Source organism: Lithobates pipiens, unplaced genomic scaffold, assembly GCF_037356315.1.
Source record: "Lithobates pipiens isolate NorthernLeopardFrog02 unplaced genomic scaffold, aLitPip1_a1.2 Scaffold_13, whole genome shotgun sequence".
In the NCBI taxonomy this organism is placed as follows: domain Eukaryota; kingdom Metazoa; phylum Chordata; class Amphibia; order Anura; family Ranidae; genus Lithobates; species Lithobates pipiens.
The window spans coordinates 459,951,077-459,976,122 of record NW_027507718.1 but is presented as its reverse complement, the minus strand read 5'-3'; the positions used below and the strand labels follow the sequence as shown (position 1 = coordinate 459,976,122).

Genomic DNA, 25,046 nt, shown 5'->3' with positions numbered 1-25,046 from the left:
GGTATGTACATTGTGGGGTGCTCTATGGTGATGATATAAAGGTATGTACATTGAGGGGTGCTCTTTGGTGATGACATAAAGGCCTCCCCTCCACCTCATACAATGGTCAGCCCCCTCCTCTGTAATTACTAAAGTTGACCAGCACTGCTGTAGCTGTGTGAGACCGGGCTGCGCTGCCATTCGCTGTTTGACCAGCAGGTGTCGCCGCCGGCCCTGGCTGAGTCCCGGAATGACACACACGTGGTGCAGGCTGTTCCCAGGCTCGGAGCACAGACAGCACTGCAGCAGCAGCAGCACCGGGCGGAGAGGGACAGCTCCTCCAGACGGGATGGTGAATGGAGGGCTCCTTGTCACTCCTCCGCGTCTCCCGGCTCCTGTGACCTCACCAGCAGCAGCCTTCCCTGTAAGTGCCATGGCAGGGTGTCGGGGACAGTGACAGGCGGGGGAGGGGGGTATTCTTCATGGAGGACCTCACCCTCCAAGCTGGCCGGGTAATGGTATGATCTGCCCAGCACCGTCTACACTGATCTGTGTGTGCCAGGGGGAGGGGGGCACAACCGGGCACACCCATAATGGGGGGGGGGGGTGCCAATGTGAGGCTGCCCCCCCCCCCCCCCATAGTCCTGTGATCAGTCCCTGTGATGATGACTGGGAATGTGTGGTGGGGACTGATAAGAAGATCTGCAGACTTGTGTGACAGGAGGGTGTGGTTGGGATGACATTGTATGTCAGGGCTGTCCCCTCTACATGGAGGGTGTATATATTATATATATATATATATATATATATATATATATATATATATATATATATATATATATATATATATATGGAAGATGGGTGGGGGGAGAGCCGTCCTCATACTATTGTCAGCCGGCTATGTGCTGAGCTCTGCCTGTAATGGGAGGAATGTACAGGATGACAAGATCACCATAGTAACCACCAGGTTGCCAGATTCCGCTCGGCGAAAGTTCGATTCAGTTTGGTCGCTAGCGGATACCGCGCCCTACGCACAGATCCGGACTTGTTCAGTAAAAGCCGCCAGCCATAGCAGCGGGGAGACCCCATAAACACGCCCACAGCGTTCGCTGACACGTTCGGAGCTGAGTACCGGCAGCCTATGGTAGTGAATGTAGACGCAGCGGCTGTACAGACATCAGGGGGCGGGGCCTAGACAGTGGACGTTCCTACAGCCGCCGCATCTCCATTCACTAACATAGGCCGTCTGCACACACCTCCAGACGTGTAAACAAACGCTTAGCGACTGAAGTCTCATTCACACAGGCAGCGACACACGTGCATCTAAGGCTGGGTTCACACGTGTGCGATGACAGACATCGCATGAGATTCGCATCACATTGCTGTGAGATCACATGCAGTGTCGGTGCGATGAGAGTTCAGACATAGAAACCGTATGGCTGAAATCACATGGCATTTGCACCATAATGGGGCAGGACCCTTTTTTTTTGGTCCGCACTGGAATCGGATCGCATTGGGCGTTCCCACCTATGGGACCTGATTCCTGCACCAATTGTCGGGTCACACTGCGATCTGCAAACTGATCTAGGGTTGTCATTAACCACTTCCTGCTCGCCACATGCCTATATATGTCCTTACTATGAAGGGGGATATCGCTAGCTGCCATAACCTTGGTATCCTCTTGTTCGGCCAGCGGTCCGCTTCAAAATAAAAGTGGTCTCTGCGGCGGATTCAGTGCAAGATCACTTTTATTGGCGGCAGTAGAGGGCCCCCTTCCCGCCACGCTCCGGTGGCCTCCCCCGCTTAGAGGAGTGGTCGGCAGCGGCGGAGGCGATCGGATGCTGTCACTAGCTGGGCATTGAGACAAGTGAGAAGAAGATGGCCCCCACCCGTCTCCCTGACATTGCAGGGCGGAAGCAACATCAAAACGTCACTTCCGCCCATACCTCTTAAAGGGCCATTTTTATTAAATTATTTTTTTAAATGACTTTTTTTATTTAGTTTTATTGCATTTTAGTGTAAATATGAGATCTGAGGTCTTTTTGACCCCAGATCTCAAATTTAAGAGGACCTGTCATGCTTTTTTTCTATTACAAGTGATGTTTACATTCCTTGTAATAGGAATAAAAGTGACACTTTTTTTTTTTTTAAAGAGTGTAAAAATAAAATAAAAATAAACATTTTTTAAGCGCGCCCCGTCCTGGCAAACTCATGTGCAGAAGCAAACATATACATGAGCGTATCAGAAAAGTGTATTCTTTCCAAAAAAAAGTACGCTTGTATAACCACTATGCAAATACGGTGTGACAGAAAGTATTGCAACGTCCGCCATTTTATTCTCTAGGATGTTAGAAAAAAATGTATAATGTTTGGGGGTTCGAAGTAATTTTCTAGCAAAAAAACAAACAAACTGTTTTTAACTTTTAAACAACTTGTTTTAAAGTTTTTAACTTTTAAACAACACATCTAAAAAAAGGGCTCGCTCCTTAAGTGGTTAACGTTACATTTACACCCGAATCGGTTCACATAGGGCCGCGTAAACCGCTTGTGAGTGACACAGGATGCGGGAACCAGCACTGGCATCGCACTGGTTCCCACATCGGATATATGTGAGAACTGGGACTTATAGGACTCTTATTTTCATATAGACACATGGACACAGATATAGACGCACGGAAGGATTAAGGCTCCGTTCACACCAATGTGTTTTTTAATACTTTTTTGCAGAAACGCAGGACATTATTGTTAACATGGCTTCCTATGGAACATATTCACCTCAATGTATTTTTTTGTGCCTCTGCATTTTTGGAAAGGGTCAGGGACTTTTTTTTAAGCGCAAAACTGCTTTTTTTTTTTTTTTTGGTTCAGTGGCCTTCAATGGAGAAGCTGCAGAAAAGCATGTAGTGCAGTTTTACAGTTTATGATTTTGCTCAAATTTGTGTTTTTTTTTAATCCTCCCAATAACAAATTTTCCAAACAAAAAAAAAGAATAAAAACACCATAAAAAACGCAAATCACAAATTGCGGTCATATTGCTTGGATCATCACCACCGTCACTATATGGGACATTATATATATGTATTTATATTTATATATTTATTTATTTATTTTTTTATTTTTTTGACTGTGCACCTGCTGAAAATAAGAATTTTTGATCTTTTTTAATATTTTTTATTGGGCACTTGCTTGAAAGTAAGTATTTAATTTACATCCTTTTATTTTTATGTATACATTCTTTGATTGGGTAATATTGGTTGCTCCAATGTTCACTTTACTCACACCTTAGTGAGGTTTATATCACATAGCGCTGCATTTGATATTTTTAATATTTTGTACACAGATTATGAGAGTGTGACATATGCTTAGCAGCTGTGGATTGGTTCTCTTACCTTTTTTTTTTTGGATACTCTTTATTGGTAGCTTACAAGACATCTATCTATATATATTGTTCAGACACTTTCCTATGGAGCATGTTCTGTAGTGCAAATCTGCAAAAAGCACTAAAAATACATAGGTGTGTATCATCCGGCCTTAGGACCTATTCACACCAGATAAAGTGGGATGCGATTTTGACTGCGCTCCGACTGCATAGATAGTCCAAAATCCAGGTTATCCTATGGGCAGAATTCACACTATTGCAGTGAAAAAAACAACAGCAAGCCACATTTTTCTGCACTGGAAATTAGCGCTACAGCGTGAATCAGTGCCGATACTAATCATGCATGAGTACTTGTAAATGCTCTGATACCTAAAAAACGAAACAATGAATGGGCTCAAATCGCACTGCAAAGAATTGCATGTCATTTGAACAGGAATGCAGTGCAATTCCTGTCCGAATGACATGCGATTTCCAGTACCGCTCCTGTGTGAATCTTGGCTTGTCGTAGTGACTTTAGCCTGGGTTCACCCAGCAGTGGTGTGGGAAACGGCATACGATTCGGCCAGGAATCGCACTGCATTTCTGTTCAAATCACATGCTATTCTTTGTGGTGCGATTTGAGCCCATTCATTTGGTATGGGCTCAAATCGAACTGCACAAAAAAAAAAAAAGGTATCGGTAATTGGTATTGGCAAGCACTGGAGGAAAGGTATCTGTGCTCGCTCTGAAAAAACGAGTATCGGTGCACCCCTACTGCAAATGCACAGCGATGCATGTAGATTCATCATAAAGCACTGCAGTGCACATGAAAGGCCAAGGAAGAGAAAAAGAAAGGAAGTGGCCTCAAAGGAAAAAATGCACCACAAATGCATGAAATATGTACTTCACTGCGGATGCAGAATCGCACAGTAAATGTGCAGTTTGTGGTATGAATGGGCCTTTGTTGGTAGAATTCATTCTGTGCATTCACCTGCATTTAGTGAGAATAGAATTCTGTGTGTCCAGGGCAGAGAATGCTTGTTTCCCCTGCCCGGGAAGCCTGCAGGCAGGACCGGGACAGGGGGTGGGCAGGAGGGTCGGTTGCCCTGGGCGCAATGGTTTACTGTAGGATGGGGGCGCCTTCCTCCTGTTGCAAGGCTGACAGGAGAAGTGACAGCGCTAGTGATTTTACCAAGTGTGTGACTGCTGGGTGTAGCACTCTATAAGCTTGCACATCATGAACGGGAGCGGGGGGTGAAGTTTGGCATTTTTGCCCTGGGCGCTGGATGACCTTGTCCCGGCACTGCCTGCAGGTCCTGACTGCATAGGATGGTTGCTGAAAAAGGTGAAATTGACATTTAAGGGCTCTTGCACGTGGGCTTCTGAGCCCGAGCTACGTACATTTTAGCGTAGCTCCCCCATCCAGGAAGCCCAGGTGCTGTGTACAACCGCCCATAGACATGAGTGTGTATGACTGTAGGTACACACTTGTATAGTGTACAGGCGGATTCTAAAAACAGAACATACCTGCGTATACCAATGTACAGCCATTCATCGTCTATAGGTGGCTGTATGCAGCACTTTGGCGGTGGAAATACACCTAGAATTTATATTGATATTGCTGCCGCTCAGGCGCCCATGTGCAAGAGTCCTTAAAGGCTAAATTCACCTTTTCCAGAAAATATCTTATACAGTCAGTGGATATTAACCACTTCAGCTCCGGAAGGTTTTACCCACTTCATTACCAGGCCATTTTTTGCTATTTAGCACTTCGCTACTTTAACCCCCCTGGCGGTAGTCCCAAGTCTGGCTCGGGGTAGAAGCTTTATACCAAAAGAGGTAACCCCGAGCCAGACTCAGGACCGCATCGCTGTATGCAGGAGGAGGTTTACTTACCTTCTCCCTTGGATCCAGGGATGTCCCCCCCGCTGTACGAGTGGCTCGTCCTCCGCTCAATTCATCACGTAGCCAATCTCCTTTCCCTGCGCGTGTTGCGACACATGGGGACGGAGATCCGAGCCAAATTCAAAAAATTAAACACACACATTACATACAGTATAATGTAATCTTACAGATTACATTGCTGTATGTAATTATTTCCCATCCCTTTTGTCCCTAGTGTTCTGCCCAGTGTCCTGCATGCAGTTTTATATTATAAAAACTGTTCTTTATGCCTGGAAACTGGAGATTGTCCATAGCAACCAAAACTGTCCCTTTACATCAAAAATGGTTTTAGACCAGCTAGAAAACAGCGATAATAAATTAGAATCACTTGCAGAATCGGGTGATAGCGATTTGTGGGGAGATCCGTCATCAAATACTGAAAAGTAATGACAGTGACAATTCTGCAACTGAGCAAATTTCAGTGTTTTTGATTTGATTACATTATTGAATAATTTTTATTATTGTTATATTATTATTTGGTACAATTATTTACAGTTATTTATTATATTATAATTTATAATTTCATTTTTCAAACTTTATCATACCCGGGATGTCTGCTAGACTCTGGTTTGGACAGATTTAAGTGAGTTATTCCTAAGAATTACAGGACTACAATATAAAATGCTAAATTTTCATGCAAAATAATTGTACCGCTTTTAGCACCTAAAATCCGAAATAATCATACCGCCAGGGAGGTTGGTAATTGCGCAGTCATGCCATGCTCTACGCACACAAAATTTATGTCATGTTTTTTCACACAAACAGAGCTTTCTTTTGTTGGTATTTGATCACCTTTGGGCTTTTCATTTTTAATTTTATAAATGAAAAAATACCAAAAATTTAGAAAAAAAAAACGCAATATTTTCTACTTTCTATTATGAAACATATCCAATAAAAAAAATCGAATTTCTTCATAAATTTAGGCCGAAATATATTTTGCTACATGTCTTTGGTAAAAAAAAATCCCAATAAGTGTTTATTGATTGGTTTGTGTGAAAATTATAGAGTCTACAAACTATGTTATATATTTATTGGAATTGTTTTTTTTTTTGTTGTTTTTTTTTATACTACTAATGGCAGTAATCAGTGACTTAAGCCCCATACACACTATCAGATTTTCTGCTGATTTTTTCCTTCAGATTTACCAAAACCATATAATATGAGGTCAAGCCTTAGGAGTTTCAATTTTTATGCAATCAGGCAAGCCCTTGCACTACATGGTTTTGGTAAATCTGAAGACAAAAATCAGCAGAAAATCTTATGTGTGTATGGGCCTTTAGGCCTGGTACACACGGTTTGATTGTTAGATGACCGAGCATCTGATTTTTATCAAAAGCATGTGTGCAGGAGTTTGTCTAGCATACTAACTATGCGCAAATTGTCGTTTGACAAACACAAACGTAGTGACCTACTATGAGAATATAAAGAGGGCGGTCATTTCTCAAGCGTCATCCTTTGGGCCCCTTCTGCTAATTTCGTGTTGGTAGAAGTTTGGTGAGCGTTGATTCTCGGTTTTTCAGATCGTACAAAAGATATACATTTGCCATAACTACATCAGTATCACCTGCAAAGCAGCTTCATTATTATCCCATTAAAGAAGATGAGAATGTGCGCTGCATTTTGACATTTCATCAATCGAATGTTAATTCTACATTACGAATGGTAGTTTACAAGACCAAACTCTTCCCAGTTGTTCCGTGATTTATTGAACATGCGTGTTTGTACTTTCGAGTTTTGTGTGACGGATTTCTGTATTGACCATCTGAAAATCAGATGTTGAGTTCACATCCGACAAAAATGTTATAGCCTGCACATCCAGCTTTTGCCTGATGTAAAAGTCAAATCGTCTGTCTAATGCACTGCACCAACGATCCAAAAATCCGCAGACAGCTCGTTTTCAGACTTTTCTGATTTTCATACCATGTGTATGAGGCCTTGTAGTGGAACTGCGACAGTGCAGCGGGCAATCTGACACTAACTAACACTGTATGGGAACTGACTCCATTTCCAGTGACAATACAGTGATCAGTGATAATACTATACACTGTCACTGTACTAATGACATTGGCTGGGAAGAGGTTAACATCTATTAGCAATCAAGAGGTTAAAGTGTTACTAAACCCACAACAGTAAAATTAGTCAGTATATACAGTAAAGCATGCTTGGGGCCTAAGGGGTTAACCTCTTTGTTGGGATTATCGATTAACTTGCCGAAAAACTGGCCAAATGACCGAATTTCGGCCAATTTTTCGTAAGTTGTATGGCCAGCATTAGCCTTTAAATGTGGTAGAACTTGATTTGGAGGCACAATGTTTATTTATATTTCTCAGATAATACCTCCTCAGTCACACAGCTGCGCGGTGTACACAGGAGCGTGATTTCTGTACCCAGGAGTCACCGGTGATTGTGTACAGATCAATGACAGGGTGACAGATGCCGTGTCTATACACACATCCGTCCCTGTACGGATATAAACACTAGGTCTGTCAGCCTGTCATTGGTTTGTACAGAGACTGCTGCTGGTTGTATGTAATCACCTGTGACTCCTGATCGCAGAAATCACGCTCCATTGTACGCTTTGTCACCCTGTATGTGAGGCCTAAATAAACCAAACACAGGAGCTGCTGTGAATGTGGCCTGATGATTGGATTATTCCTGTTTGGTTGCCATGTTTTCTCATTGTCCTTTGCACTGGTTCTGTGTTTCCCGAATAGGCCTGTGGGTGTTTATAATGAAACCTGCATATTGGGTAGATGCACAGGCAGGGCTCCCGGTAGTTCTGGAAGAAATCTGGATGTACGATGGCTATTTCACATGGACCCTGTCTGGTTTTACATGGGTGGCCTCCATCCGGGGAGCTGCTCCGGAATCAGAGTAGAAGGGGAGGGGGATCAGTTTTGTGATATCTGGGCCCATTTACTTGTTTTCTGCTTTTACACACTGGAGCGTTCTGGAGCCGTGTTGGATCTGTGGGCAGCCAGGTGTAAACAGACTTGTGTCCACTTACATCAGGCTACCTCTAGTCCATCTTGCTTAGGTTGGAATATATGGAAGAGGATGCAGAGCTTTTCAATTTTATTTTCTGACCTGGATGGACTGAGTGGCAAGCGGATGGAAATGGACACATCTGCCCACTCATAGACCTACATGGAGCTTCCAATCAGATCTGCCTGAAAAACAGAAAGGTGGACCTGATTATAGGGCCTTCAGTACTAGTCTAGTAATACATAATACTTAGGTACTACTTATGCCGCGTACACACGTAGCAGACTATCCGGCGGACTTAGTCTGGCGGACTTTCCGCCGGACTTTCCGAACGAGCTACTTTCCCACACATGGCACTTTTTCAGCAGACTAATACGGCGTACTAAGTCCGCCGGACTATCCGCCGTACTTTTGAAATGAACGGACTCGCCCACACACGCGGAGGAAAGTCCGCTCATTTTGAGCGCGTCTCCAGGTAGCTGGGGCCAGCGAAGGAGGCGTCGCTGGCCCCGTCACCTGGTATGGAGTTAAAGGGGAATCCCTACGCCGAAAAATCGGCGTGGGGGTCCTCCTAGGTCCATATCAGACCCTTATCCGAGCACGCTACCCGGCCAGCCAGGAAAGGGGGTGGGGATGAGCGAGCGCCCCCCCCTCCTGAGCCGTACCAGGCCGCATGCCCTCAACATGGGGGGTGCCTTGGGGAAGGGGGGCCGCGCGGCCCCCCCACCCCAAAGCACCTTGTCCCCATGTTGATGAGGACAAGGGCCTCTTCCCGACAACCCTGGGCTTTGGTTGTCGGGGTCTGCGGACGGCCCCCGGCCCCCCACCCTATGTGAATGAGTATGGGGTACAATGTACCCCTACCCATTCACCTGTGAAAAAAAGTAAAAAAAAAAACACAACACACAAGGGTTAAAATAGTTTACTGCACAGCTCCGGGGGTCTTCTTCCGTCTTCGGGGGTCTTCTCGCCGGACTCCTCCGCTATCTTCTGCTCTTTTGTTAGCTCTTTCACTAGCGAAGGAGCCCGGCTTTCTTCTTCGCCGCCGCTCTCTTCTTCCGACTTCGGGGGTCTTGTCCCCCTCTTCGGTTCTTCTTGCCGGGCCACCGCGCCTTCTTCTAGCTCTTTTGCAAGTGGTGGCCCGGTCTTCTGTCGCCGCTGCCGCTGTCGACCGTCTTCTGTTCTTCTCTTCTTCTGTTCTTCTCTTCTGGAGATGTTGCCTCGTCGCTGCCTCTGGTCACAATGGCAGGGACGAGCAATAAACTATTTTAACCCTTGTGTGTTGTGTTTTTTTTTTACTTTTTTTCACAGGTGAATGGGTAGGGGCACATTGTACCCCATACTCATTCACATAGGGTGAGGGGCCGGTATTAAAGGGGGCTCCCGGATTCCGATAAGACCCTGCCCGCAGACCCCGACAACCAACGGCCAGGGTTGTCGGGAAGAGGCCCTTGTCCTCATCAACATGGGGACAAGGTGCTTTGGGGTGGGGGGGCCACGCGGCCTGGTACGCGACCCCAAGGCACCCCCCCCATGTTGAGGGCACGCGGCCTGGTACGGCTCAGGAGGTGGGGGTCCGCTCGCTCATCCCCACCCCCTTTCCTGGCCGGCCGGGTAGTGTGCTCGGATAAGGGTCTGATATGGACCTGGGGGGGACCCCACGCCGATTTTTCGGCGTAGGGGTTCCCCTTTAAGTCCATACCAGGTGATGGAGCCAGCGACGCCTCCTTCGCTGGCCTCGGATACCTGGAGATGCGCTCAAAATGAGCGGACTTTTCTCCGGGCGGGAAAAGTCTGTTCATTTCAAAAGTACGGCGGACTGGCACACACACACGGCTGGATTGTCCGCCGAAATGAGAGTCCGGCGGACAGATTGGAGTGCAAAAATACTTTCTTAGTCCGCCGGACTTTTGGGTAAAAAAAGTCCGCCGGAGCCCACCGGATTGTTTGATCGTGTGTACGAGGCATAAGTGATACTTAGGCCCCTTTCACACATATGGACCATTTGTCCTTTTTTCATCCATCCCGACAGATGAAAAATGGACATCAATTCATTCGTATAGAAAAACGGATGACAACGGATGATCCGCTTACATCTGATCCACTGACATCCGTTTTTGAAGCCCTTTTTCCCCCCTCTTTGAACACACTGCATATAGCTGGTTGCTAAGGAGGGAGCCGGGAAGCCAGCTGCTGCGTCCCTAACAACCGATGAGTCATCAGCTGTCAGCAGGGTTCCCCTCTAACAGCTGAATGTAAAAAAATAAATATGCCTGCAAAAAAGAATCACAAAAATCCCCCCTTATCTGAGCATGCAGCCCGGCAGGTCAGGAAAGTGAGGAGAGGAGCGAGCCCCCCCCCCCCCCGAACCATACCAGGCTCTGCCCTCCACTAAGCACATTGCCCCCATGTTGATGGGGATAAGGGCCTCTTCCCAAAAATCCTAGCTGTTGGTTGTTGGGGTCTGCGGTAAAGGTCGACCGATATGGGTTTTTCTCTGGCCGATGCCGATATTTAGAAATCATGGCGGCCGATGGCCGATATATGATGCCGATTTTTTTGGGCCGATATGTTAGGCCGATTTTTTATTTTTTTTATCCCCCTTCATCTCATAAAACCTAACAGACACCTTTCCCACTGGGGCGTTTTTTTAGGCGCTTTTGGGCTAAAAATAGCGCCTGTAAAGTGCCTGCAAAACGGCTCCCCTGCAGTCTGTGTGAAAGACAGAGTGCTTTCACACTGAGGCGATGCAAGCAGCACGTTTGGAGTGGTGTATACCGCTTCTCCACCACTCCTGCCCATTGATATTAATGGGCACCACTGCCCAAGCGCATGCAATGCGATTTGGCAGCGGTGCTTCACGGGCGCATTTAACCTCTTCTTCGGCTGTTAGCTAGGATTATATGCGCCCCACTAGCAGCCGAATAGCACCGCTAAAATGATGGTAAAGTACTGCTAAAACTAGCAACATTTTACCATCAACATCTGCCCGCTCCAGTGTGCAAGCAGCCTATAAACAGCCTATAAAATAAAAACAAGTACTCAAAACTTTTGGACGAAAAAAAAAAAATGGACTAACTTTACTGTTTTAGTTTATTTTTTTTTTTCATCATTTAGTGTATTTTTTCCCCCCCAAAAAAATGCATTTGAAAGACCTCTGTGCAAATGCTGTGTGACATAAAATGTTGCAACAACCGCTATTTTATTCCCTAGGATCTCTGCTAAAAAAATATATATACTTTTTGGGGGGTCTAAGTGATTTTCTGGCATAAAATACAGGACTTTTACTTGTAAGCAACAAGTGTCAGAAAAGATTTAGGCTCGGTTCACACAGGGGCGACACGACTTCAGGACGACTTTGTGAGGCAACTTGGAGACGACTTGAACACGACTTTTAGACATGACCTGGGGCGACTTACAAGTCGCCCCATGCCAGGCGACTTTTGCCGTGGCCAATCAGAGAATGAGCTCTGAAGGGGGAACTCCACGCCAAATTTCTGAAAAAAATTTGGCGTGGATTCCCCCTCCCAGAGCATACCAGGCCCTTAGGTCTGGTATGGATTCCAAGGGGAACCCCCTATGCCGAAAAAACGGCGTGGGGGGCCCCCCCAGATCCATACCAGACCCTTATCCGAGCACGCTACCCGGCCGGCCAGGAAAGGGGGTGGGGACGAGCGGGCGCCCCCCCTCCTGAGCCGTACCAGGCCGCGTGCCCTCAACATTGGGGGGTGCCCCCACCCCAAAGCACCTTGTCTTTTCACTGCTTTTTGGGGTGAATGGGTATCGGCAAGGGAACCCACGCTGTTTTTTTGGGCATTTTTTCTTGGCAACAATTTTTTTTTCTTTTACATTCAGCTGTCAGTGGGGAACTCTGCTGACAGCTGATGACTCATCGGTTGTTAAGGACACGGCAGCTGGCTTCCCGGCCCCCTCCTTAGCAGTCATTTGTATACAGTGTTTGAAGTTCAGTTCAGTCACTTTTTTTTTTGTAAAAAAACTGATGAAAAACATGAAAACTGATGAGTATGAATGAAAAACGGATTAACACTTCATCCATTTTGAAGTGACTAAACTGAAGAAATGAATGGTCCGTATATGTGAAAGGGACCTTAGGCTGGAATTAGAAGTACTTAGACTGGCATCACACCATGTCCATTGAGTTAACTGCATGTTATTGACACACATTAAAGCAGTGGTTGTCAATTTATGAGATAAAAGGAGCCTCAAATGTGGCCCCTGACATCACCAAAGGGCCACACAAACTGACATGCTTGTGAGAACTGTGAGAAACTGCAGACCTAAGGCCTAGTTTAGAATACTGTGGCTCTGCGAGCCGTATTTTGCACAAGCACAACAGCCATGCATTTAAATGGGCTGCCATGCTTCTAAAAAAGCAGGGAAAAGGTCCCTGCATACATTTTCAATTTTCAAATAAATCACAGCCCACATGGAAACTGCAAGTGCAGTGCGGTTCCCAGAGAGGGCAGTGTCTGCTGCAATTTCTAGTGCATGTGGGTGCCATTAGCACCAGCACACATCTTCTGCTTTTTCCCTGTGGGTGGGTGTGGCTGGGGGGGGGGGTGCAGACCTGAAGTGGTAACCACCCACACTAGTGTGAACGAGGCCTAATAGAGGAAATGAGGGTCAGAGAGTGTGGATATGCTACATGGTTGGTTGGGGATATGCTGTAGAAGACAATATCAAACTGGGAACATGTTACATGAGGCTAGTAGAGAGCAATGCTATTACCCTAATCCAGGCATTCTCAACCAGGATTTCTCCAGAGGTTGCTAGGGGTTCCTTCCAGTCACCAATGCTATATGTCAGGACGTGTGGCATTTCAACAATAGTTTCGGTAGCATTCGGATCACCAATGTAAGGGTGGCATTCTTCCAACTGACTACCAATGTAAGAGGAATTTTTTCTACTGACTACTAAGTCTATCAAGTTTTCACACTGACCACTGATGTAAGTGGCATTTTTTCACACTGACCACTGATGTAAGTGGCATTTTTTCCCCACTGACAACCAATGTAGGTGGCATTTTTACCACTGGCCACCAATGAATTTGTTTAACCTTTGGTTCCCAGAGACTTGAAAATTATTTTTAAGGGTTCTTCTAATGCCGCGTACACACGACCGGACTTTTCAACATCAAAAGTCTGACGGAATGATTCCGGCAGACCATTCGATCGTGTGTGGGCTGCAGCGGACTTTTGATTTGCAAAATTCTGACAGACTTTAGAAATGGAATATGTTTCAAATTTTTCCGACAGAACTCCGCCGGACCCAGTTCCTACCGAGAAATCCGCTCGTGTGTATGCTAGTCCGAAGGACAAAAAACAGCGCGAGGGCAGCTATTGGCTACTGGCTATGAACTTCCTTATTCTAGTCCAGTCATACGTCATCAAGTTCGAATCCGTCGGACTTTGGTGTGATTGTGTGTGGCCAAGTCCGTTCATTCGGAAAGTCCGTCAGAACTCTGTCAGAACTCCGTCGAAAGTCTGTCGGACCTAGTCCCTTGAAAAGTCCGGTCGTGTGTACGCGGCATAAGGTTAAATGCTGCTCTAATCAATGTTCCTTCTACAAACTGCTGAGGTCAGAAGGCTGCGCATCATATAGCCAAAGGGCCGCAGGTTGAGCACCAAGGGATTACATAAACTTAAGTTGGTGTGCTCCGACGTGCGTTTTTTATGTGTTATATAGCATAGTTGTGTTTTTTTTTTTTTTGCACAGTAGAAGCAGAAGTACTTTCTTTAGTTTTTCTGCAATGCATTTAAATGCAGCATGTTCCGTTTTCACTCGGCACACATTAAGGTGTGAACTGGACTTATTGGAAGGAATAGATTTCAGCTTGTCATTACATTAGCCTGAGCAGAGCAATGTAGTACAAAGTACATGGCATATGGGCTCTTTGACAGAAATTTCTTATATCTTCTGAGAGGATGTAATTTGTCACATGCAGTTTAGTGTATTAGTCATTGCCACAGCAGATATTCTCATATGGGGTGTTTGATTTGGATGTAATATTACCAACAATTCTTTAGCTCTGCACCATGGTTTTGCTGCTCAAATTATGTATGTGTGAGCAAGTTGTGTTTAATGACTAGTACCATTTGTGTTTCAGGTATTTAACCACTTGTTTACTGGGCACTTAAACCCCCTCCTATCCAGACCAATTTTCAGCTTTCAGCGCTGACGCACTTTGAATGACAATTGCGCGGTCATACAACACTGTACCCAAATTACATTTTTAGATTTTTTTTTTACCACAAATAGAGCTTTATTTTGGTGATATTTGATCACCTGTGCAATTTTTTTTTGTTAAAAAAATGTAAAAAGACCGAATTTAAAAAAGTTTTTCTTTTCATTTTGTTATAAAATGTTAAAACTGGTAATTTTTGTCCGTCATTAAGGTGATGAGGTGGCAGTGATGGGCACTGATGGGTGGCAGTGATGGGCACTGATCGATTACACTGATAGGCAGCACTTCTAGGTGGCACTGATTGGCACCACTGGTGGGCATTGATAATTTGCACCTGTGGGCACTTTCAGGTGGCATATATCAGGCATAATTGCCTCTTCCGTTTTGGGACTGATGTCCCTTTAAGGTGAGCCGGTGATTGGCTTTTTTTTTCTCCTCCGCTGTCAGCGTGAGGAGAAAAAAACAAAACGATCACCAAGCTTTTGTTTTGATCATGTGATCAGCTGTCATTGGCTGACAGCTGATCGCATGGTAAGTGGTCGGGACCGGCCCCTTACTGAGATCGGTGATCACCCAGATCGGTCTTTCACCCATTGTTGTTTGTGTTAATTAACTCTCTATTATGAGAAGGTTTTCTTGGATTTGGCCAAAGACTATTCTTGGTTGTTAATTCTGAACAATATATGATCATTGAAAGAGCTGATCACATTGACCTCCAGGGATGGACTGTCTGGTCACCTAGGCTGCCTTAAGTGCTGTGTTAATTAACATGTTAATTATATAATTGTCTTTTAAGGCATCAGTCCAAGCATCTGGCAGATCCAGACTTTATTGTCGGAATGACGAAATGCCTGGACTGATTCCTGTGACGTCAGCAGAGAGCGGACTTCAGACCACTCTACTGAATACAGGTCACCGGAGTGCAAAATGAATTGCACTTCTGTGACCCAGAGGGGAAGCCCAGTCATATGAGCTCAGGCTGGACTTCTCCTTTAAGTCGTTAAACTTCTCTCATTTACAGACTGAAGTTCATTCCTACATTACAACGTTTATAGTTAGCTCAGCTGAGAAATGTTGTTAAACTTGGCAGACTGCCTGTTTTTTTTTTTTAGTCTATAATTTTAATGGTAGGTTTATTTTAACAGCGAGAGACAAAATAACAAAAATATCCAGAAAAACACATTTCAAAAAAGTTATAAATTGATTTGCATTTGATTTGAATGAGTGAAATTCGTTTTTGACCCTTTTGCAAAACATGACTTATGTTATAAACTCTGACGGTCTTTCAAACGGAGTTCCGCTGAAACGGACTTGCCTACACACCATCACACCAAAGTCCGCTCATTTAGAACGCAATGACGTATGATGGGACTAGAAAAAGGAAGTTCAATAGCCAGTAGCCAATAGCTGCCCTTGTGTCATTTTTGGTCCGTCGGAATAGCATACAGACGAACGGTTTTCCCGATAGGAATTGATTCCGTCGGGAAGATTTAAAACATGTTCTATTTCTATGTCCTTCAGAATTAAAAAAAAAAAAGTCAGATGAAGCCCACACATGATCGCAATATCCGATGAAATTATTCCGTCTGACCTCTTCTGCCGGAAAGTCCGACCGTGTGTACGCAGCATTACAAGTATGTACCTATGTAAAAAATATCCATACCTAAACTTCAGCTTTAAAGTGATACTAAACACAGTCTGTTTAATTTACATGGTCTCTTCTCTTCTGTATGTGGATGATGGCACTGTAATAATTTTAATAATAAACAGTCTAATAATCTATATACAGCTGTCACATGTCCCAGCTCTCTTCCAGCCTGTCTGCAGGGAAACATAAGCAGGAGGATCTTCTAGTCCTCTGCTGCTGGTCACATGTTCAAATAAACGAAAAAAAAACAAAACACAACAGCCTTTGGAATACAGAGTAAAAATAAATAATTAATATCAATAAACTATACTATTTAAATTTGTCAGAAACCATGAAATCAGACCGAGACAGAAGTACAGATAAATCACACTTGTTTAATAATAAAAGTAAAAAGAGAAAACGTAGTCAAAACATAGCCAATGTTCAGTAAACGGAACGGATAGTCAGCCAAGCCAGAAGTCAGTGATCAACGTAGAGAAAGAGCAAGCAGGATCTGGAGCCAGAAGGGATGTCAGCAAAGCAAGTCTTTAAACAGGAACAAAGGCGATCCTCATCTCTGAGTTGTTGACCAAGGTGAAGGCAGAACTTTTCTGGATGGCGGCTTCAGTAGGCAGGACTGATGAGCAGGATATCATCAACAGCTGAGTAACTATGGAGAGAGATGGGAGCTGGCAATTAGCTGACAGCTGAACGGCCAGCTCAGAAAAGGAAGGGCTGAGCGCAGCCCTGACAAAATTGTCTTAGAATAGCAGGAAGGTGAAGCCTCCATCAATCTACATGTAATATCCCACCCCTATTGTGGTTAGCTGGTTAGTGGACATGGAGGAGGAGGGAGGGAGAGGGCTGTCTTTAACCACTGTGTAAACTCTCACATGTGTGAATCTATAGTCACATGGGCTGCTCAGATGTGATAGGAAGGAAATGCTCAGCATAGAAACTCACTAAAAACTGAGCATGTGCAGAGTTCTTACCACAGCTGCAAAATGCCTAGCTGATATGGCCACATGAACAGAAGGTGGAGATAGAGAGCAGCAAGATCAACCAAGTTTTTGACTGAATGAGTATGAACAGCGTGTAATACACCATTTATTGATCGTTTTTCATGATGTGGGATTAGAGACACTTTAGTTATGCATGCTATTCCCCTGCATGTCATTCTCTTGGGGATGAGCTTTAAAGGGACGTAAATCAATCACAGGCGCACGCCTTTTTAATGCGTTCTACAAGTGTAGCGCTCTGGGGAGGAGGACTGTTCACATGGATGGTCTTCATGCAGTCTGTCTGTTTTGAACCGTCACAAAATTCCACAAGTTCCAGCCAGGAAAATGAGCCCTGAATGAAGGATGGAATGTTATCAGCCTGCGGTACAGTCAATGAAGGCTGCCATTGATTTCTTGTCAAAATGCTAGTTGCCTGGCTGTCTTTCTTCACTTATGTATCAATCAATAAATAGTACTGTGCATACTAAATCAGTAACTCAGTGTATCGACCCTTTTACTACCAAGGGCGTGTTTTATACTTCATGGCATTGAAATGGTTTTTTGAAGCTCACAGCTGGTTTTAAAATCCATCAGCGGTCTGCTGGCTATAATGTAGTCATGTCTTTGTAATGTAATGACTATAATGATCAGGGCGGTTGTAAAGTGATCAGGGCGGCTGTAAGAAGAAGTGATCATAGTGCCTATAACATTTTGAGTATCACAGTTTGTTTCCATATAGCTGAGGCCTGACATATTCATATGACATATTTCTATTTACTGATATAATCTCATCTTGTATATTTTACACAGATTATAATAGGATTGTGTGCACTAAAATCATTTTAACCACTTCAGCTCTGGAAGATTTTACCCCCTTCATGACCATGTCCTATTCATTTTTCTATTCAGCACTGTGCTACTTTAACTGGTAATTGCGTGGTCATGCAACACTGTACCCAAACAAAATTTGTATACTTTTTTCACACATTGGAACTTTCTTCTGGTGGTATTTGATTTTTTTGTGATATAAACAATATATATAAAAAAAAAAAAAAATATATATATATATATATATATATATATATATATATATATATATATATATATATATATATATATATATATATATATTATATTAGATATTGTATATATATATATATATATATATATATATCGAATAGCAATATAAAAAAACTCTAATTTTTACTTTCTGATACAAAACATACCAAATAAATGAAAAAAAAAAAATCTAATTTCCCCATACATTTTGGCCAAAATGTGTTCAGATACATGTTTTTGATAAATAAATAAAAAATCCCAATAAGTGTATATGTTTTGCATGAAAGTTACAGCGTCTACAATTTATGGTATATCTAATGTATTTTTTTTTTTTTTTACTACCAACGATGGGGATCAGCGACTTATAATGGAACTGTGGTGGTGCGGCGGACAATCTGACCCTAACTGACGCTGGGGGAAACCTACTAACTGCTACTGACATCACCTGTGACATTAATACAGTAATTAGTGGTAATACAATACACTGTCACTGCACTAATGACACTGGCTGGGAAGGGGTTAACATCTAGGGCGATCAAAGGGTTACATGTGTGCGTCTAACTATGTGTAAAATGTGCTGCTTTTACTACTAGCAGGGATGAGAAACAGAGAGTTTGTTTTCTCTGTACACAACTCTGTGTTGATTGTCAACACAGGGCTCTGGGCTGTGATTGCACACAGTCTATTCGCCAGTTCCGGCTGTGAATCCTTGCATGGGACTTGCTGACAGGCTCCTGCTGTGTACAGTCACATTGGGTGCCAGCCGGGGGCCAGGCATGCTCGTGACTAAAACCTGGAAGCAGGCAGCAACATACAGGTACGTCGCTTTGCCTGTGTGAGCTGCCCATCCGCAGTACATTGTGGGCAGTCTATTCTGCGACGAATGAACCCGGAAGCCACAAGCATTTTGTCTACTTCTGGGTTTAGCACTATCATTCCCTGGCTGCTGTGGCTGGGGGAGCAGCTAATCAAGCATGGTCTGTGTTTGATAGGCTGGATTGGGGGGGGCAGGGGAGACATTGGGGTTATTATAGACTCCTGATGTCTCCATAAAGAGAACCGGTCACCTGTCTATGCTGTGACATTGAGGGCTTGTTTGCTCCTTTTTGATAGCAATAAAAACTGTATAAAAAATAAAAAGTATTAAAATAATAATTGATAAAATAAATATAAAAGCATCCCTGTAACCCCGCACACACATGCAGATATATGCCTATAGTACTCCCCCGCTCCTGCCTCCTCTTCCCTCTCCCCACATTGTCGGACACACGAGAGCTCCTTGTTCCTTCTGGCTATGCTCAGCACACTCATTGGCTGGAGGACATGATGTAGGATCACTCTCTGCCACCTCTCAGAGTGAGCCGTCCCCATAACCAGTCATCTGCCCCCCACAGTGTCACAGGACAGGCAGCTGATAAGAGGGTACAGTTCCTGTACTGGGCCAACCCCCCTGGTGAACCCCCTTATCGACTGCCCCTCTCCCAGCCAGAATGTCTACCTCTGGCCAGTCAGTGCATTACTTCTGATGTCCACCAGCGAAAGAAATTTGCAAAAATGGTTGGGAAACTTTTAGAAAATGTAGTTTTCTTATCCCACAGCAGGGGTCTCAAACTGATGGCCCTCCAGCTGTTGCAAAACTACAAGTCCCATCATGCCTCTGCCTGTGGGAGTCATGCTTGGAAATGTCAGCCTTGCAATGCCTCATGGGACTTGTAGTTTCACAACAGCTGGAGGGCCACCAGTTTGAGACCCCTGGTCCTACAGTGTATGTGAAATCTGATTGGTTATTCTACATGTCCTGATGAAAGGTTTATGAAGAATATCTCTATTAGTTGGTTACCTAACTAACTTGGTTTCCCTCAAATTCCAACAGTTATTTTTTGGTGGTTACTGGCTTTAGAAATGACTAATTTGAAACTGTATCATCATCTGACGGTATACTACAGAGTCTGATGGTATACTACAGAGTGTGGCTGACGAGGGAGGCTAGTAATCCGTCTTGACCTCTGATGCTCAGGCCATCGACGATCTTACAAGATGACTGCGATTATATAATTACAGTATGAGCAGTGCTAATTGCTCTTCTGCTTTTAGTCTTAAAGGGAAACTGCACTCTTTTTAGGGCTCATTCACACCATAACAGATGGGAAAACCATCAGATTTCACTTTCAGAGACATCAGTTGACATCAATTTTCATGTGCGTTTCAGTCAGTTTTTTATGCACGTTGACATCAGTTTTCATGCACAAGTTTTTTATGCACAGATTGACATCATATCCTGTTTCATCACCCCCTCATCAGTGATCCCCACATCAGAGACTCCTCATCAGGTTCCTCATTATCATAGATTGCCTCCTTAGTGACCCCCTCATATCAGAGGCTCCTCATCAGAGCCCCCCGTCAGTTCCCCCCCATCAGAGACTCCTCATCAAGTTCCCCTCATCCCATTTACCCATTATGATCACTTATAACAGTTAATATCACTGTTATAAACAATCATTTTTACTGAATGAAATGTATTCATTCAGTGTGTATTTTTGTGATTAGCTGTGATTGGCCACAGCTAATCACATGGTACAGATGGTCTGTGATTGGCCCTGTCTGTACCATGTAATCACTGTGACCAATAACAGCAATCAACACATTAGTACACAATGAATGGAAGCCATCCTTTGTGTTCAATTGTCATGTAATCTGCTGTGATTGATGGCAGCAATCACGTGGTACAGGTAGTGGCCCAGAACAGTGATCTGTCATTGTCTGTGTTCAGCGGACACAACGGGTGACAGATTGTGCCGCACCGGAGTCCTTTCTGGTAAGGGCATCCACCCGGAAAGGCACGTGTCCCTCCCAGCCTGGAGACAAGTACTAAAGGCTGAGACTTTTTTGTATGGATATAATAATTTTAAATATAATGAACAATACTGGTAAACTTTTACTTAAAATGTATTTGTAATGCCTTATACTACCTACAGTTCCTCTGGGTTCAGATGCTGATCTTCCCTTAAACTGATTGTAAACTTTTTTTTTCTTTTTTTAATAACAAACATACTGCACTTACCTGCTCTGTCCAATGGTTTTGAAGCTTCTGCCTGTAGAATCACTTTAAATCCATTCCTTCTCCTGCCCAGGACTACATGTCCCATGAGGCATTGCTCCTCACACATTCACAAGTTCTTAGGCACTTACTGACATGTATGGACTGTGTACTGAGCTGTACAGTATGTGCTGCACTGTATATACTGACATGTATGAAACACTTTAAATTTGTGTGCAATCAGGCAGGCCCTTGCACTACATAGTTGAATGTAAGGAGATTGAATAAGAAAATGTTGTAATGTATGGCCAGCTTTAGTCGTTAAGAATAGGTAAGAGGAAGGCGGTAATCACCTTTACCTGAAAAACAGACCCCACGCCTTTATTTTTGATCAGTTACAAAAGGAAAGCAGAGCCCTGATCAGTTACTATTAGGCCTCGTTCACACAAACGTGTTTTTTGGAAAGCTAAAAAAAGTATCCATTTAGCCGCATTTACATACACACGTTTAGGCATCTAAGTGTATTTACGCACAGCATCTCACAGTGAGTACACCCCTCACATTTTGTAATTATTTTATTATATCTTTTCATGTGACAACACTGAAGAAATGACACTTTGCTACAATGTAAAGTAGTGAGTGTACAGCTTGTATAACAGTGTAATTTTTTACTTTAACCTACTGGTAAGCCTATAATAAGGCTTACCTGTAGGTAAAAAGAATAGCTCCCTTGGCGTGGACCGGGTGAGATGCTGGTTCCTCGTTCCAAGATCAGTATTTCATAATGAGCTAGTATGCGGTGAATACTAGCTCATTATGCCTTTTCCCTTGCAGGTCCTGCTTTAATGTCTAAACCGCTGACAACAAAAGTGAGTACACCCCTAAGTGAAAATGTCAATATTTTGTGTGGCCACCATTATTTTCCAGCACTGCCTTAACCCTCTTGGGCATGGAGTTCACCAGAGTTTCACAGGTTGCCACTGGAGTCCTCTTCCACTCCTCCATGATGACATCACCAGAACCTCTGGTTATGACGCTGAGCACGTGCACTAAACTTCTTTGTTCGACCATGATGAGGTCTGTTCTGAGTGGAACCTGTCCTGTTAAACCGCTGTATGGTCTTGGCCACCGTGCTGCAGCTCAGTTTCAGGGTCTTGGCAATCTTCTTATAGCCTAGACCATCTTTATGTGGAGCAACGATTCTTTTTTCAAATCCTCATAGAGTTCTTTGCCATGAGGTGCCATGTTGAACTTTCAGTGACCAGTATGAGAGAGTAAGAGTGATAACCCCAAATTTAACACATCTGCTCCCCATTCATACCTGAGACCTTGTAACACTAACACCGGTCACATGACATCGGGGAGGGAAAATAGGTAATTGGGCCCAATTTGGACATTTTCAATTAGGGTTGTACTCACTTTTGTTGCCAGCGGTTTAGACATTAATGGCTGTGTGTTGAGTTATTTTGAGGGGACATCAAATTTACACTGTTATACAATCTGTACACTCACTACTTTACATTGTAGCAAAGTGTCATTTCTTCAGTGTTGTCACATGAAAAGATATAATAAAATATTTTTAAAAAAATGTGAGGGGTGTACTTAGTTTTGTGAGAAAGTGTACGTGCGTACATGTGGTAAAAACTCTGAATTTGTGAAGCCATGGACGCATCTCTGCTCAATTTTTACACTGCTAATGGCCCCCAGTGCACCTGTACAATTCATTATTATTATGTAGCCTACAGAGGTGTACAGAACTGGACCCTGTATGTATCTGTGCCCAGCGTTTATTTACATCCCATGTGAACGAGGCCTGAGCAACATTTCCTTCTCCTCTGTGTAAGGCGCTCTGCATTCTGCTCATTTTTCCAGGCTTGATAGAAAATATATAAAATGATCAGCACTCAGTCATGGATGTCGCCGTTCGGAGTAAAAAGCGTCATAAAATAAGAACACTCATTAGCATTGACCATTAACTGAGGCAGCAGTTGTTTGTCACTCAGGTAGAAGACTGAGCTGTCGTGGTAATCACACAGACAATGCCCAATTACCCTTTATAGGATCTCTAAGCACTTTTATAATTCAAAGAAGCCATTTAATTATCCTCAGCTAGGGATCAATAAACGCACATCAAGATGCTCATATATGTAGTATACAACACCTGTTTACATGGCAAGGCTTGCCCACCTCTGCACCTTTCAATTTAGAGAACATTTCTGAATGCCAATAACATGTTTGGAAATCATATTTAAATGACTAGCTGAGTCAATTAATTCTAGGAGTAGACATTATTTCCCTAGCAAAGTAAATTTTCACCTAGTGTGGTAAATAAGGCGAAGCTATGTTCACATTGAGTACTCAATCACATGTTAGGGCCCTTTCACACTAGATGCATTGGGGCTACACTGGGGATTGGCGCATCAGCCCAGTGTCTCATAGCGCACACCAACAGTTTACTTATGGCAATGAGCTCTAAAGGGAAATGGGCAAAAAAAAAAAAAACAGGATTTTTGTTTGAACATGATTGGATGACTGAAGTGACTATTTACAGTGGCTTGAAAAAGTATTCATGCCTCTTGAAAATTTCCACATTTTGTCATGTTGCAACCAATAACATAAATGTATTTTATTGGGATTTTATGTGATAGACCAACACAAAGTGGCACATAATTGTGAAGTGGAAGGAACATTATAAATGGTTTTCAATTTTTTATTTTTTTATAAATATCTGAAAAGTGTGGTGTGCATTTGTATCCAGCCCCCTTTACACTGATACCTTAACTAAAATCTAGTGGAACCAATTGCCTTCAGAAGTCACCTAATTAGTAAATAAAATCCACCTGTGTGTAATTTAATCTCAGTATAAATACAGCTGTCCTGTGAAGCCCTCAGAGGTTTGTTAGAGAATTTTAGTGAGCAGACAGCATTGTGAAGGCCAAGGAACACACCAGACAGGTCAGGGATAAAGTTGTGGAGAAGTTTAAAGCAGGGTTAGGTTATAAAAAAATATCCCAAGCTTTGAACATCTCACAGAGCATTGTTCAATCCATCATCCGAAAATGGAAAGAGTATGGCATAACTGCAAACCTACCAAGACATGTCCATCCACCTAAACTGACAGGCTGGGGAAGGAGAGCATCAATCAGAGAAGCAGCCAAGAGGCCCATGGTAACTCTGGAGGAGCTGCAGAGATCCACAGCTCAGGTGGGAGAATCTGTCCACAGGACAACTATAAGGCTGGGTTCACACTGCCACATGGAGCAGCTCACAGTAGGGGTCCGGTGCGTCCCCATTTACCATTTCAGGTCCAATTTCAGCCCAAAATTTGGGGTGAATTTGGAGCTGAAACGGACCAGAAAACTTACAGGACTCTTGTGCAATTTGCTCCAGAGCTGCCCCGGAGATGTGTGAACCGGCACCATAGACAGCCAGTCACAATCTCTGACATGCAAATTGGATGTGGGGAAATCTGCATCCAATTTGCAATAGTGTGAACCAAGCCTTAGTCATGCACTCCACAAATCTGGCCTTTATGGAAGAGTGGCAAGCAGAAAGCCATTATTGAAAGAAAGCCATAAGAAGTCCGGCTTGCAGTTTGCGAGAAGCCATGTGGGGGACATGTGGAAGAAGGTTCTCTAGTCAGAGGAGACCAAAATTTTAATTTTTGGCCGAAAAGCAAAATGCTATGTGTGGAGGAAAACTAACACTGCACATCGCCCTGAACACACCATCCCCACCATGAAACATGGTGGTGGCATCATCATGTTGTGGGGATGCTTTTCTTCAGCAGGGACAGGGAAGCTGGTCAGAGTTGATGAGAAGATGGATGGAGCCAAATACAGGGCAATCTT

The 25,046-nt window shown here is 43.7% G+C and overlaps 1 protein-coding gene across 1 annotated transcript in view; it reads left to right on the top strand.

Moving 5' to 3' along the window:
* The first annotated feature begins 251 nt into the window (after nucleotides 1–251).
* JAKMIP1 (janus kinase and microtubule interacting protein 1) overlaps nucleotides 252–25,046 on the top strand; it is a 329,059-nt gene continuing 304,264 nt past the window's right edge. The window contains exon 1 of the mRNA XM_077477804.1: nucleotides 252–403. The gene's annotated coding sequence lies outside the window, so the exon portion shown is untranslated. The remainder of the gene's footprint in view (nucleotides 404–25,046) is intronic.